This window comes from Chanodichthys erythropterus, chromosome 12 (genome assembly GCF_024489055.1).
Source record: "Chanodichthys erythropterus isolate Z2021 chromosome 12, ASM2448905v1, whole genome shotgun sequence".
Classification (NCBI taxonomy): Eukaryota; Metazoa; Chordata; class Actinopteri; order Cypriniformes; family Xenocyprididae; genus Chanodichthys; species Chanodichthys erythropterus.
In genome coordinates, this window is record NC_090232.1 from 473,853 (window position 1) to 487,286 (window position 13,434).

Here is a 13,434-nt window from a genome sequence, read left to right on the forward strand (position 1 = left end):
CTGGCCTGGCCTGGCCTGGCCTGGCCTGGCCCTGGCCTGGCCTGGCCTGGCCTGGCCTGGCCTGGCCTGGCCTGGCCCTGGCCTGGCCTGGCCTGGCCTGGCCTGGCCTGGCCTGGCCTGGCCTGGCCTGGCCTGGCCTGGCCTGGCCTGGCCTGGCCTGGCCTGGCCTGGCCTGGCCTGGCCTGGCCTGGCCTGGCCTGGCCCTGGCCTGGCCTGGCCTGGCCCTGGCCTGGCCTGGCCTGGCCTGGCCTGGCCTGGCCTGGCCTGGCCTGGCCTGGCCTGGCCCTGGCCTGGCCTGGCCTGGCCTGGCCTGGCCTGGCCTGGCCTGGCCTGGCCTGGCCTGGCCTGGCCTGGCCTGGCCTGGCCTGGCCTGGCCCTGGCCTGGCCTGGCCTGGCCTGGCCTGGCCTGGCCTGGCCCTGGCCCTGGCCTGGCCTGGCCTGGCCTGGCCTGGCCTGGCCTGGCCTGGCCTGGCCTGGCCTGGCCCTGGCCTGGCCTGGCCTGGCCTGGCCTGGCCTGGCCTGGCCTGGCCTGGCCTGGCCTGGCCTGGCCTGGCCTGGCCTGGCCTGGCCTGGCCTGGCCTGGCCTGGCCTGGCCTGGCCTGGCCTGGCCTGGCCTGGCCTGGCCTGGCCTGGCCTGGCCTGGCCTGGCCTGGCCTGGCCTGGCCTGGCCTGGCCTGGCCTGGCCTGGCCTGGCCTGGCCTGGCCCTGGCCTGGCCTGGCCTGGCCTGGCCTGGCCTGGCCTGGCCTGGCCTGGCCTGGCCCTGGCCTGGCCTGGCCTGGCCTGGCCTGGCCTGGCCTGGCCTGGCCTGGCCCTGGCCTGGCCTGGCCTGGCCTGGCCTGGCCTGGCCTGGCCTGGCCTGGCCTGGCCTGGCCTGGCCTGGCCTGGCCTGGCCTGGCCTGGCCTGGCCTGGCCTGGCCTGGCCTGGCCTGGCCTGGCCTGGCCTGGCCCTGGCCTGGCCTGGCCTGGCCTGGCCTGGCCCTGGCCTGGCCTGGCCTGGCCTGGCCCTGGCCCTGGCCTGGCCTGGCCTGGCCTGGCCTGGCCTGGCCTGGCCTGGCCTGGCCTGGCCTGGCCTGGCCTGGCCTGGCCTGGCCTGGCCTGGCCTGGCCTGGCCTGGCCTGGCCTGGCCTGGCCTGGCCTGGCCTGGCCTGGCCTGGCCTGGCCTGGCCTGGCCTGGCCTGGCCTGGCCTGGCCTGGCCTGGCCTGGCCTGGCCTGGCCTGGCCTGGCCTGGCCTGGCCTGGCCTGGCCTGGCCTGGCCTGGCCTGGCCTGGCCTGGCCTGGCCTGGCCTGGCCTGGCCTGGCCTGGCCCTGGCCTGGCCTGGCCTGGCCCTGGCCTGGCCTGGCCCTGGCCTGGCCTGGCCTGGCCTGGCCTGGCCTGGCCTGGCCTGGCCTGGCCTGGCCTGGCCTGGCCTGGCCTGGCCCTGGCCTGGCCTGGCCTGGCCTGGCCTGGCCTGGCCTGGCCTGGCCTGGCCTGGCCTGGCCTGGCCTGGCCTGGCCTGGCCTGGCCCTGGCCTGGCCTGGCCTGGCCTGGCCTGGCCTGGCCTGGCCTGGCCTGGCCCTGGCCTGGCCTGGCCTGGCCTGGCCTGGCCTGGCCTGGCCTGGCCTGGCCTGGCCTGGCCTGGCCTGGCCTGGCCTGGCCTGGCCTGGCCTGGCCTGGCCTGGCCTGGCCCTGGCCTGGCCTGGCCTGGCCTGGCCTGGCCCTGGCCTGGCCTGGCCTGGCCTGGCCTGGCCTGGCCTGGCCTGGCCTGGCCTGGCCTGGCCTGGCCTGGCCTGGCCTGGCCTGGCCTGGCCTGGCCTGGCCTGGCCTGGCCTGGCCCCTGGCCTGGCCTGGCCTGGCCTGGCCTGGCCTGGCCTGGCCTGGCCTGGCCTGGCCTGGCCTGGCCTGGCCTGGCCTGGCCTGGCCTGGCCTGGCCTGGCCTGGCCTGGCCTGGCCCTGGCCTGGCCTGGCCTGGCCTGGCCTGGCCTGGCCTGGCCTGGCCTGGCCTGGCCCTGGCCTGGCCTGGCCTGGCCTGGCCTGGCCTGGCCTGGCCTGGCCTGGCCTGGCCTGGCCCTGGCCCTGGCCTGGCCTGGCCTGGCCTGGCCTGGCCTGGCCTGGCCTGGCCCTGGCCCTGGCCTGGCCTGGCCTGGCCTGGCCTGGCCTGGCCTGGCCCTGGCCTGGCCTGGCCTGGCCTGGCCTGGCCTGGCCTGGCCTGGCCTGGCCTGGCCTGGCCTGGCCTGGCCTGGCCTGGCCTGGCCCTGGCCTGGCCTGGCCTGGCCTGGCCTGGCCTGGCCTGGCCTGGCCTGGCCCTGGCCCTGGCCTGGCCTGGCCTGGCCTGGCCTGGCCTGGCCTGGCCTGGCCTGGCCTGGCCTGGCCTGGCCTGGCCTGGCCTGGCCTGGCCTGGCCTGGCCTGGCCTGGCCTGGCCTGGCCTGGCCTGGCCTGGCCTGGCCTGGCCTGGCCTGGCCTGGCCTGGCCTGGCCTGGCCTGGCCTGGCCTGGCCTGGCCTGGCCTGGCCTGGCCTGGCCTGGCCTGGCCTGGCCCTGGCCCTGGCCTGGCCTGGCCTGGCCTGGCCTGGCCTGGCCCTGGCCTGGCCTGGCCTGGCCTGGCCTGGCCTGGCCTGGCCTGGCCTGGCCTGGCCTGGCCTGGCCTGGCCTGGCCTGGCCTGGCCTGGCCTGGCCTGGCCTGGCCTGGCCTGGCCTGGCCTGGCCTGGCCTGGCCTGGCCTGGCCTGGCCTGGCCTGGCCTGGCCTGGCCTGGCCTGGCCTGGCCCTGGCCTGGCCTGGCCTGGCCTGGCCTGGCCTGGCCTGGCCTGGCCTGGCCTGGCCTGGCCTGGCCTGGCCTGGCCTGGCCTGGCCTGGCCTGGCCTGGCCTGGCCTGGCCCTGGCCTGGCCTGGCCTGGCCTGGCCTGGCCTGGCCTGGCCTGGCCTGGCCTGGCCTGGCCTGGCCTGGCCTGGCCTGGCCTGGCCTGGCCTGGCCCTGGCCTGGCCTGGCCTGGCCTGGCCCTGGCCCTGGCCCTGGCCTGGCCTGGCCTGGCCTGGCCTGGACTCTGGCCCCTCGGACTCTACCCCTCGGACTCTACCCCTCGGACTCTACCCCTCGGACTCTACCCCTCGGACTCTACCCCTCGGACTCTACCCCTCGGACTCTACCCCTCGGACTCTACCCCTCGGACTCTACCCCTCGGACTCTACCCCTCGGACTCTACCCCTCGGACTCTACCCCTCGGACTCTACCCCTCGGACTCTACCCCTCGGACTCTACCCCTCGGACTCTACCCCTCGGACTCTACCCCTCATGTTGAAATAGAAGAGAATATATATTCAAAGCTTTAATTTATTCTCAAAAACAACTGAAACATTTACAAGAAAACAATTACAAATGTTTACATAAACAATAACATGAACATTCATCCAAAGAGGGAAGAAACCAAAGTGCATTACATCACAACAACACAAGATTAGATTACAAAAGAACTATGAACAAAAAGAAAAAAAAAAAAAACACATGTGTGGGCTTTCTGACAGAGGATGTGGAGCTGGAAACAAGCATGATCGGGTTGGGGGGGGGGGGGGGGCTAATGGATTATCTCTGGTGTCTTTCTATAAGCATGATTCAGGGAGAAAATGGCAGGAAAAGATCACCAGGATGCAGGCCCACAATGGATTTGGAGGATGGACAAGTGGACAAGTTGTAAGTGAGGACCCAGGCTGAGCCAAAGGCCCAGGATCACACTGGCTATCAAGGTGGCAACAGGTATTTTGTAACCCAAGATGGAGGGAGAAAGGACAACAATAGAGCCAAAGGGGTGGACAGACAAGGCAAGGACAGGAAGGCAACGCCATAGGACAGGAAGTCCATATTGCAACCAGGGTGATGACTGGTCTCCCTTGTCCCTTTAGGTCTGCCTTGTGAAGCTTGAAGAATGACTGGCCACATTAGAAACGATAGGTCAGTAGGTTGAGTTGGAGTCTAAGGCTCAAATCAAAGCCAGGGGATTGACACATCGATGTAGAATTGGCATACAGGAAGCCCAAAGCAGATCTGAGCGGCAGTTTGTAGCAAATAAAGGAATAAACAAAGGGCTGAAAGGAGCAAGGTCAGACAATATGGTCTTTAGTAGGATCTAGTTGCTATATATAGACAAATTAAAGTTTAAGATTTTTAAAAATCACTGAAGCAAGAAAGGGAAAAGAAAAAAAAAAAAAGGCATGGACTTACACTAAAAGGGACACTGTCACAAATCCTGTCAGTTCCCCGGACTACATTTCCCATCATCCCCCCTGTCAATCACATACACTCACTCCACCAATCACCTGTTGCCACAAACAGCCATGCACACTCCACACTAATCACCACACCCAGCTGATGCGCATTACCTGGACTATAAAGGACTCATACACACAACACCTCACCGCGAAGTCTTGATTTCCCAGTGTGTCATTTCTGAGCATTTCTTTGTTTCCTGTCTGCCCGTGTTTGATCTTGCCTGTTCCTGTTTCTTGACCCGTTGCTGTCTGTCCTGACCATTGCCTGCACCCTGATTACGATCCTGCCTGTCCCTTGCTGTTCTCGTCTGCTCCTGATTGACCCTGCCTGTACGACATTCTTAATAAAGCTTGCATTTGGATCTTACCATGACTCCCGCTTCGTTACAGACACAAATAATAAAAAAAAAGCATTCATAAAATCATACAGACAGGTTTAACAGCATATTAGAGAGCAAATTACACCAACTAGAACAGAATGGATTCAAGACTGATTTGTCTTCAAGTCTCAGACACAAACAAGCACAGCTGAAATGTAAAGCATTTTTAAACACCAAAATATCTTGTTAATGTTGACAATGTACCAATGATTAATCATCCCTGAAGCTTTTTAGTTCACCTTGCTGAATGCATCTCTACTGCCTAATTCTCACAGATACATGAACAAGAGACAAACAGCATGGTAAAGAACATTAAGTAAAACCTCAAACACAACTGGGACAAAATCATTAAGGTATAAAAATAAGAAGCATTATACAAATGCCACAAGAAAAAAAAAAAGGCAAAAAAAGAAAACACAGTGGCAGGAAAAAACAAACAAGGCACACAAAAAAAAAAATAGAAACAGAAGTACAAAAGGGGGGGGGGGGGGGGAATTGGCCAAAAAGACAGAACTTTACTAAGTCCATTTATAAAAGTTTCCAAACTAGCTTTAATACATCAGTAGAAAGGAGCGTAACCCAGTCCTAGTCAAGTTACATTTTTAGTGCTAGAAGGATTCTGAAGAAATGGGAATTGTATAACCTTACTGTAATGAAGGGTCGGCAGAGTATGGATCCATTTGCAGCTTTTTATTAAAAGGAGTTACAAAGCAGACAGGGCAAAGGCAGAGGCATAAACAGGGACAGGCAATGGTCGTGGCAGGCAGCAGACAAACAGAGTCAAGGGACAGGCAAGGATCAGGGCTGGCGGCAATGGGTCACAAGAGATAAACGGTCCAAACGATAACAGGTAACAGTCCATGGGAAAACACTCAGTAATGAGCACCTCGGCAAATCAAGATTTTGATGTATGTGTGCGTGTGTGTGTCTTAAATAGTGTGAATGTGATGCAGTGCAAGTGTGTGCGCAATCAGTCCCAGGAATGAGGGCCCATGGGAATTGTAGCCCGAATGGTAACTGCTCAGTATTCCGGTGATGGCTCCCTCCGGTGGTCCAGAGGAGGGGCAGAGGGAGCCACATTCATGACACTTACATTAAAAGCATCACTACAACAGGGCACAAAAAGAGCTAAACTAGGTAAAATACTATAACAAAACAGCAAAAAGAAATTTGTTACAAATTGGTAATAAATTATGACAGAATGGCTTAAATAGACAGGGCTATAAAACCAAAAATATACAAAGACAAGCATAAAAGCAGCATAATACAAAAAGGGCAAAAAAAAAACAAAAAACAACAACATGGCTATAAAAAAAAGGGGACAAATGAAAGTACATAACCCGTGTCACAGCAAACAGAACAGATTAAAAAGGATAATAAACAAGGGACAAAAAGGCATAGGCTTAAATTAGAAAATGGCACAAATATGAAGCATGCAGACAGGTTTGACAGCATATTACACAAAAGCATACATCCAAATTAACTAGAATCAAGATTCAAGACTACATTTCAGCTCTGCTTGCTTGTGTATGAGCATTTGTAGAAATTCAAAGAAATTGAATTTTATGGCAAAATTTTCTACATATACATTTTTAAACCGCATATTTTTTTCTGAATTGTTAAACTGCAAATATTTTTCAAGTTTTCAACATGAATAATAAATTCAAAACACCAGTTAAGGGTTCACACCTAATCACTTCCATACTAACTATACTTTATACTAAAACAAAGAGACGTAGCAGAGAGCCCCAGAGATAAATTTCTGGATAAATTTCTGGCATGCTGAGAATTATTGCTGCTCTGGAATTGGCTAAAATGCAACGTTTTACTTAATTTTCTAGAATATTGAATTTGGTGTTTTGAATTTATTATGCATGTCGAAAACATGAAGCTGTATTTTTAAGAAGTGAATATTTGCAGTCTAATAATTCAGAACAAAAAAAATACAGAGTTTAAAAACACACATGTAGAAAATTATGCCATTAAAAAAAATAAAAAAATAAATTAAAATCTATATAAAATGACACTTAAAATTCAATTCTGTTAAATGACACTTGTCAATTCAAATTTACACAATTCAAATTCAGATCAAATCAGATTAATATTTCTAAAATTTGAGTGAAAGCAGGAAGAGACAAAAGATAAACTCTGAAATAATGTTGAAACACTGGCATAGGGCAGCTGCTAATAGACTGTAAAACATCCCCATTACTAGACCTGAAACACATAGAAACTGCCTATACAATGATGTTGAACCTAAAATCTGAACCTTCATAACCTAGTAGCAAAGGAATGATTTATAAGAGCAGTACACAAATGGATTTTAACATGCACTAACTCTTACATTTTTATCCAATTACAAGTAGTTTTACATAAAGCCCCATATTACAGAGGATTGAAGGTGGGTATTCCTACAAAACATTTTATGCCATACTATAGAACAGATTTATTTTAGTTTTTAGACTAACATTTTCATTTCCCTTTAACACCAGACTCAAGGAACTTAAATTAAAGCTGTTGACAATTTATTTCTAATGATATAATGAAGCTGTAATACAAAAAAAAAAAAAAACAAAGAAAAAAAAACATTAAAAAAGCAAAAGAAACTCACTCACTCACTCACTCACTCTCAATAATTCCAGCCTTCAACACCTTCACTCTCCAACTTCCATCACAGACTGACAATGCTGTGGAAGTTCAGCTCGTGGGCATTTATACTCATGGGCACAACCACTGACAAACATTCAAGCAACCAGACATTAAGTTCATCAAAAAAACAAACCTCAGTATTATAAGCTTTTTGTATGTGCCCTAATAAATATATTACATAGTAACATATGTCATCATTGTAAAGCCTGTCATTTAAAAAAAACTCCCCTTTAACCCCCAGTTTGGTTTCTCCCACCTCCCATGATGCACCACAGCAAAGATATAAAAGACCATTTCAGAAACATCTCTGATTTTTCAACTGGCTCCAGCAAGCTGTCAGGTGGGTTCTCAAACACACTGGTTTTTGTTTGATTTTCCAGTGTAAAACATGCTCTAATTAAACTGAACTTTTGATTTATTATGTTAAAAAGAGGCATGACCTGTCATATATATATGACATTTTGGTTCATAAATTTTTGTATGGTGATAACAATTTACATTCACTAACACATCAACTTAATTCCATCATCTTATCCCTGGGCAATATGTTATGTTTTTGTAATAAGAAAAATGGTTGAATGTGTGGAAAGTTTATAGTTTAGTTAGTTAATTTTTCTTTATGATTGAAAAGGCATATTGTGGTATTATGAATAAAATGCTGAAATTTAAAATATGCTGTTTTGGGTGATGTTTCATTCAGTCAGTGTTTGTGAGGCATGAGTTTACCTGCGTCTCCAGATTTTCACCTGCTGCTGCTTTTTCTGTCGGGATTCAGATGAAAGGTTAGGTGGAACTTTAATGTAATTGATAAAGGATGCTTAACATTCTTAAACCATGTATAACGATGTCAGCTGTGGTTCTTTATTGTGGAGAACTCAGCTCATGTTTTTGCATAATGTGTAGTTAATGAAAGCCAAACTTTTCCATTATGTTCCTATTCATATCTTTATAAAATGAGTTCACAATGATGAAATATAACATGGAAAACATTAACTGTATTTTTATTTAGTAATTTTTTTTATTAATAACTCAAATATGTTTTTTGATACTTACTGAGTTCTTCATTGTCCTCCTCTGAACTTACAAGAAGGATGCATGTTTTTTTTAAACAATATTCAAGCGCTTCTTATGTGATTTGTTTTTAAAAACATTGAAAAAGTGGTGAAGATCCGTTGGTCTCACGCACATCTGCCATGTTTGTAGTTCTTTTGATTCGTGTTTGTAGTTCTGAACTTCCTCCACAGGTTGCAATTGTAAGGGTCTTCAATCAATTTATATTGATATCACTACCATTCAGCATTCATTCAGCATGAATAGCATTCATTCTTCGGGTGCAAATATGTTAAAGATGTTTGTAAAGAGCACTTATTGTGCAACCCATGGTAAGTCATTCTAATAAAATATGTTATAATAGTTAATAAATAATAATTATGTTTGAAATGTTTTTAATGTATTATGTTTATAATCAAGATTTACTTTAGAAAAATGGATACTGTTGTCTTCTGTGTTTTGTTTCCCCATTACTCATTAAAAAATAGATTTAATATAATACAGCCTTAACATATATTTCTCTATATTCTGAGCTGGAACACTTTCATCATCTGCGAGTCTCTTATCAGTCTTGCATATTTCAGATGTGTGTCAGTGGAGTAATTTTACATTACTGATAACATTCGTCTTTCAAGAGAGTTTGTCCTGAATGCCTTCTCATGTTTTATGAGAGAAAATGCTGATGACCTCAAGGAGTATATTGTAAGTTTTAGTAGTGAGTAATGTGTCAGCATATCCTAGCATGTGACATTCACAACAGAGATATTTTTTTTCTTTACTAGATCCACACTTGAAATTTCTATCAGTATAGTTGTTACAATACAGGGACACGGAGGCAGGAGTAAAAACACACCGTGGTATTTATTGATCTTCAACAGAGTCAAATGGTCAAGCAGGTGAGTAATGGTGATGATTACTGGTATGTAGAAAGCAGGAATGGAGAATGATGCAGACACAGGAGACTGGAGACAGGGAACACTCACACACAGACGGAATAGCACACGAGGAACACTGGAGACGTTGGAGACGGGTAAGTAGTTCGCTGGAGTCCTTGAGGTAAGCATTTAGGTAAGTGAAGTGCAAACGAGACCGGACGAGGAGTGTGTGTGAGTGTTAGTCTTTTATGGAGCGGGTGATTATGGTGCTGATGATGAACAGCTGGCGGTGATCTGTATTCCGGGGATTGAGCGCGTTGGTATTGGTGCTCTGGTGATTGAGTGCGCTGGGAATGGTGGATGGTGGAACCTGACGTGTCTGTGACAATAGTTCATGACTGAATAGCACTGTGTGCTATTAATGTATTCATTTATGTCTTTATATTTTTATGGCATAAGGCACTGTAAAAGTTTTTTTTTTCTTTTTTATGTACACTAGGACTTCATGCAGACGAGCTGAAAGTGTCCTGGAGCAACTCATCATGGCAGTGTTTGTTATTCGTAAGGATGGGGAAGAACAAGAAGAACCGTCTGCTGACTTTGGCATTGTTATTGAACGAGTGAAGGTTCTGAATGAACTGACTTTACTGCCTCTGTTTGTGTCCTGCTTCTGGATATTCTCAAGCTGGCTTTTCCAAAAGATGTGTTGACATGAAGAATGAAGATGGGTTAGCTATTGTCAAAGATTGTTGAGATCAAAACATTGTTGAATGTCAAGTGTCCCCAACTAAGCAAGCCAAAGGCGACAGCAGCAAGGAACCCAAACTCCAACAGGTGACATCAGGTGACCAACATACACTCCTATTCTACTGATGGACTTTACAGGAAGATCAGTCTCTGTCATTGTATCTGAATGAGTATCTGAAGGGAGAGCAGAACAAACTCCAGGACTGATTTAAATCCACACACACTCGTCACCTCGTCCCTTCCTGCTGATGCTCTTATATGACACTGATATATACTGACGTCCACTGCACTCAATCTACCAGTAACAGTGTCGATCACACACTCTCTCTCTACACAACACCTGCTGACACACATCAAATCTATCTGGATGGTCGGGATACGGCTGATGCTCTGGGTAAATGTTTAGTAATGTTAGTTCCTCTCAGACAGATGGAGGTGTTTATTCACTGTGTTCAGATCCAGAGTGAGCTGATGGGAATCTGATGGAGATAAAACACATCACAATCAGGAATCATCAATCTGTCCCATCTTGTAAATGTACTTGTTAAATGTTCTTAATTAAAATTAGTTAAAACCACACAATTACTGAACATTTTGTCCTAATTTTATTGTGTAAAATCCACTTATGTAAAACTATAGTTTGCTTAATCCATTTGTGTTGAATGTACTGAAACTGGGTTAGTTCCCAGTATACCTTGCAGTTTGCAATCATCTGAATCCGTTAAACAACTTTCTACACTGTAAACCTGAATACTTTGGCAAAACTCAAAAAATTTAATGCAATCAGTTGCCTCAATTTTTAAGTTAAGAAATTCAAAGTTTAAGTAAGCATAACTGGCAGATCTGTATTTTGTACTCATACATTTTAATTGTTCTTAACTTGAAATGTTTGAGTACATTAATTCATATATTTAACCATAAATTATTATGTAACCTCAGTGTAAACATTTTTACAAACATTATATAACACTTAATTTTAGTATTTACTCTCCCTTGCGAGTGCCATGGGCAAAGCATGCTGGGAAATAGAAATCCCAGCCCAGTTTCAGTTAAACTTAAGTTCATCTTGTAAGACTGAATATAATCTATTAATATTAATTTGCTGTTCCAACCCCCTATATTTCTTACCACAAGGGCCATTTGGAACTCCTAAAGACAAAGAGGTGTTGATATTGATCAAGGTCTGTAGGCCAAGATTTGTGTACACTGGGGGTTTGCCAATTGTCACGCCTTTAGTATGGTGGGGGAAGTTTTGATCTTCTGATTGGTCAGTTTCAATGTCTAACTTTGGGTTTCAGTCACATGGTCAAGGAAGGGATAAAAGAGGATTGAACTTTCTCTTGGCTCTCTTCTTCTCTGCTCTTTTATTCTCTGGCTCTTCTTTTCCTCTGGGTCCCTTTCTTGGGGCACTCTTTCTTTGCCTCTTTTCTCTCTATCTCTCACTCCCTTTCTGTCTCTCAGGTAACATCTTACATATATGCTCGGTATGATTAATGGTATATGATTTTTGTCATTAAACCGTTCTAATTACAAATGATGTGCTAGTTTTGATTCGGTATTAACTTTGAAGTACTACTTATTGCAATACAGTATCGTCACAGTATAGCAACGCTCTCCTACATATTTTGCTATTGTAACAGCACTTATTTCCGTCATTGGTATAAGTGGCAGTGGGTGGTAATTGTTATGATATAGACACGGAGGCAGAGATAAAAGCAATCCAGGTGAGCTTTATTGAACAATATGTGGAGCACAGAGTGATAATGGCTGTTATCAGGTTCTTGAGAGATGAATATAAAGTAATACTGTCCTTGTATGGTTTGTGGATCCAGGAGTTGAGCTGAGATGGAGGGAGACGTTGGAGACACTCACACACACAGAAGGGTAAGCACACGAAGGGACCAGGAGGCGAAGGAGATGAAGGAGATCGCTGGAGCAGGTAAGTATGTCGATGGGGAGTCCTTAAGGTAAGCATATACATGGAGTAGTGCAAACGAGACCGGACAGTGAGTGTGTGTGAGTGTGGTGGCTTTGTAGTGCTGGTGATTGCAGAGTGAATGAGGTGCAGGTGGCGGTGATTAGTATGCTGGTGATTGAGTGCGTGGGTACTGTGGTGAGGTGGAGCCTGGCGTGTCTGTGACAGTACCCCCCTCCCACGGCCCGCTCCTGAGGGCCGCGGACCCCGACGTCGTGGTGGTCTTCCCCTGGGTCGCGGGGCAGGTCTGTCTGGATGGTTGGTATGGAAGTTCTGTAACAGAAGAGGATCAAGGATATCATTCCTGGGAACCCATGAGCGTTCTTCGGGACCATAGTCCTCCCAGTCCACGAGGTACTCGAGTTTACCACCACGGCGCCGGGAATCCAAGATCTCGTGGACCACGTAGGCTGTGCCGTCCTCTAGGAGAAGTGGAAGGGGGGGCTCGGCGGCTGCCACGTCAGGCTCTGTGGAGGGAACAACAGAAGGGTGGTGAGGTTTGAGTAGAGACACGTGAAATGTAGGATGGATTCTACTATACTGTGCCGGGAGTTGGAGACGATAGGTGACGGGGTTGATCTGCCGAAGGATGGTGAACGGGCCAATGAAGCGGGGACTCAGCTTTTTGCAGGGCAGACGCATCCTGATGTCCCGGGTGGACAGCCAGACCTTCTGCCCCGGCTGGTAGACAGGAGCCTCGGAGCGTCGAAGGTCGGCTGCCATCTTGCGTCTGCGCAGGGCCCTCTGCAGCTGGTGGTGAGCTGAGTCCCACACCCTCTCGCTCTCCCGGAACCAGTAGTCGACTGCCGGAACGTTGGAGGGTTCCCCGTCCCAGGGGAACATCGGGGGTTGGTAGCCGAGTACGCACTGGAAGGGTGTTAGTCCCGTTGAGGCTTGGCGGAGAGAGTTCTGTGCGTACTCGGCCCAACCCAGGTACTGGTTCCAGGAGTTCTGGTGGCCGTGACAGAAGGTACGCAGGAAGCGGCCGATCTCCTGGATCTTCCGTTCCGTCTGCCCGTTCGACTAAGGATGGTATCCAGACGATAGGCTGACGGTCACACCCAGGAGGGAGAAGAAGGCTTTCCAGACGTGTGAGACAAACTGGGGTCCTCTGTCGGAGACGATGTCTTCAGGTAATCCATAATAGCGAAAAACATGATTAAACATTAGTTCTGCGGTGGCCATGGCGGTAGGTAGACCCTCCAGGGGTATCAGACGGCAGGACTTTGAGAAGCGGTCCACCACCACCAGGATGCATGTGTGACCGTCAGACTCGGGGAGATCGGTGACGAAGTCCACTCCCAGGTGTGACCAGGGTCTCTCAGGAATGGGCAGAGGAAAGAGCTTGCCGGTGGGAAGATGGCGTGGGCTCTTGGAGATGGCGCACTCCCTGCAGCCCTGCACGTACCTCCTGACGTCGTTGGCCATGTTGGGCCACCAGAAGCGTTGTTTGAGCAACGAGAGGGTCTCCTTGACCCCCGGGTGACCAGTGCCAAGTGAAGAGTGGATGCTGTGCA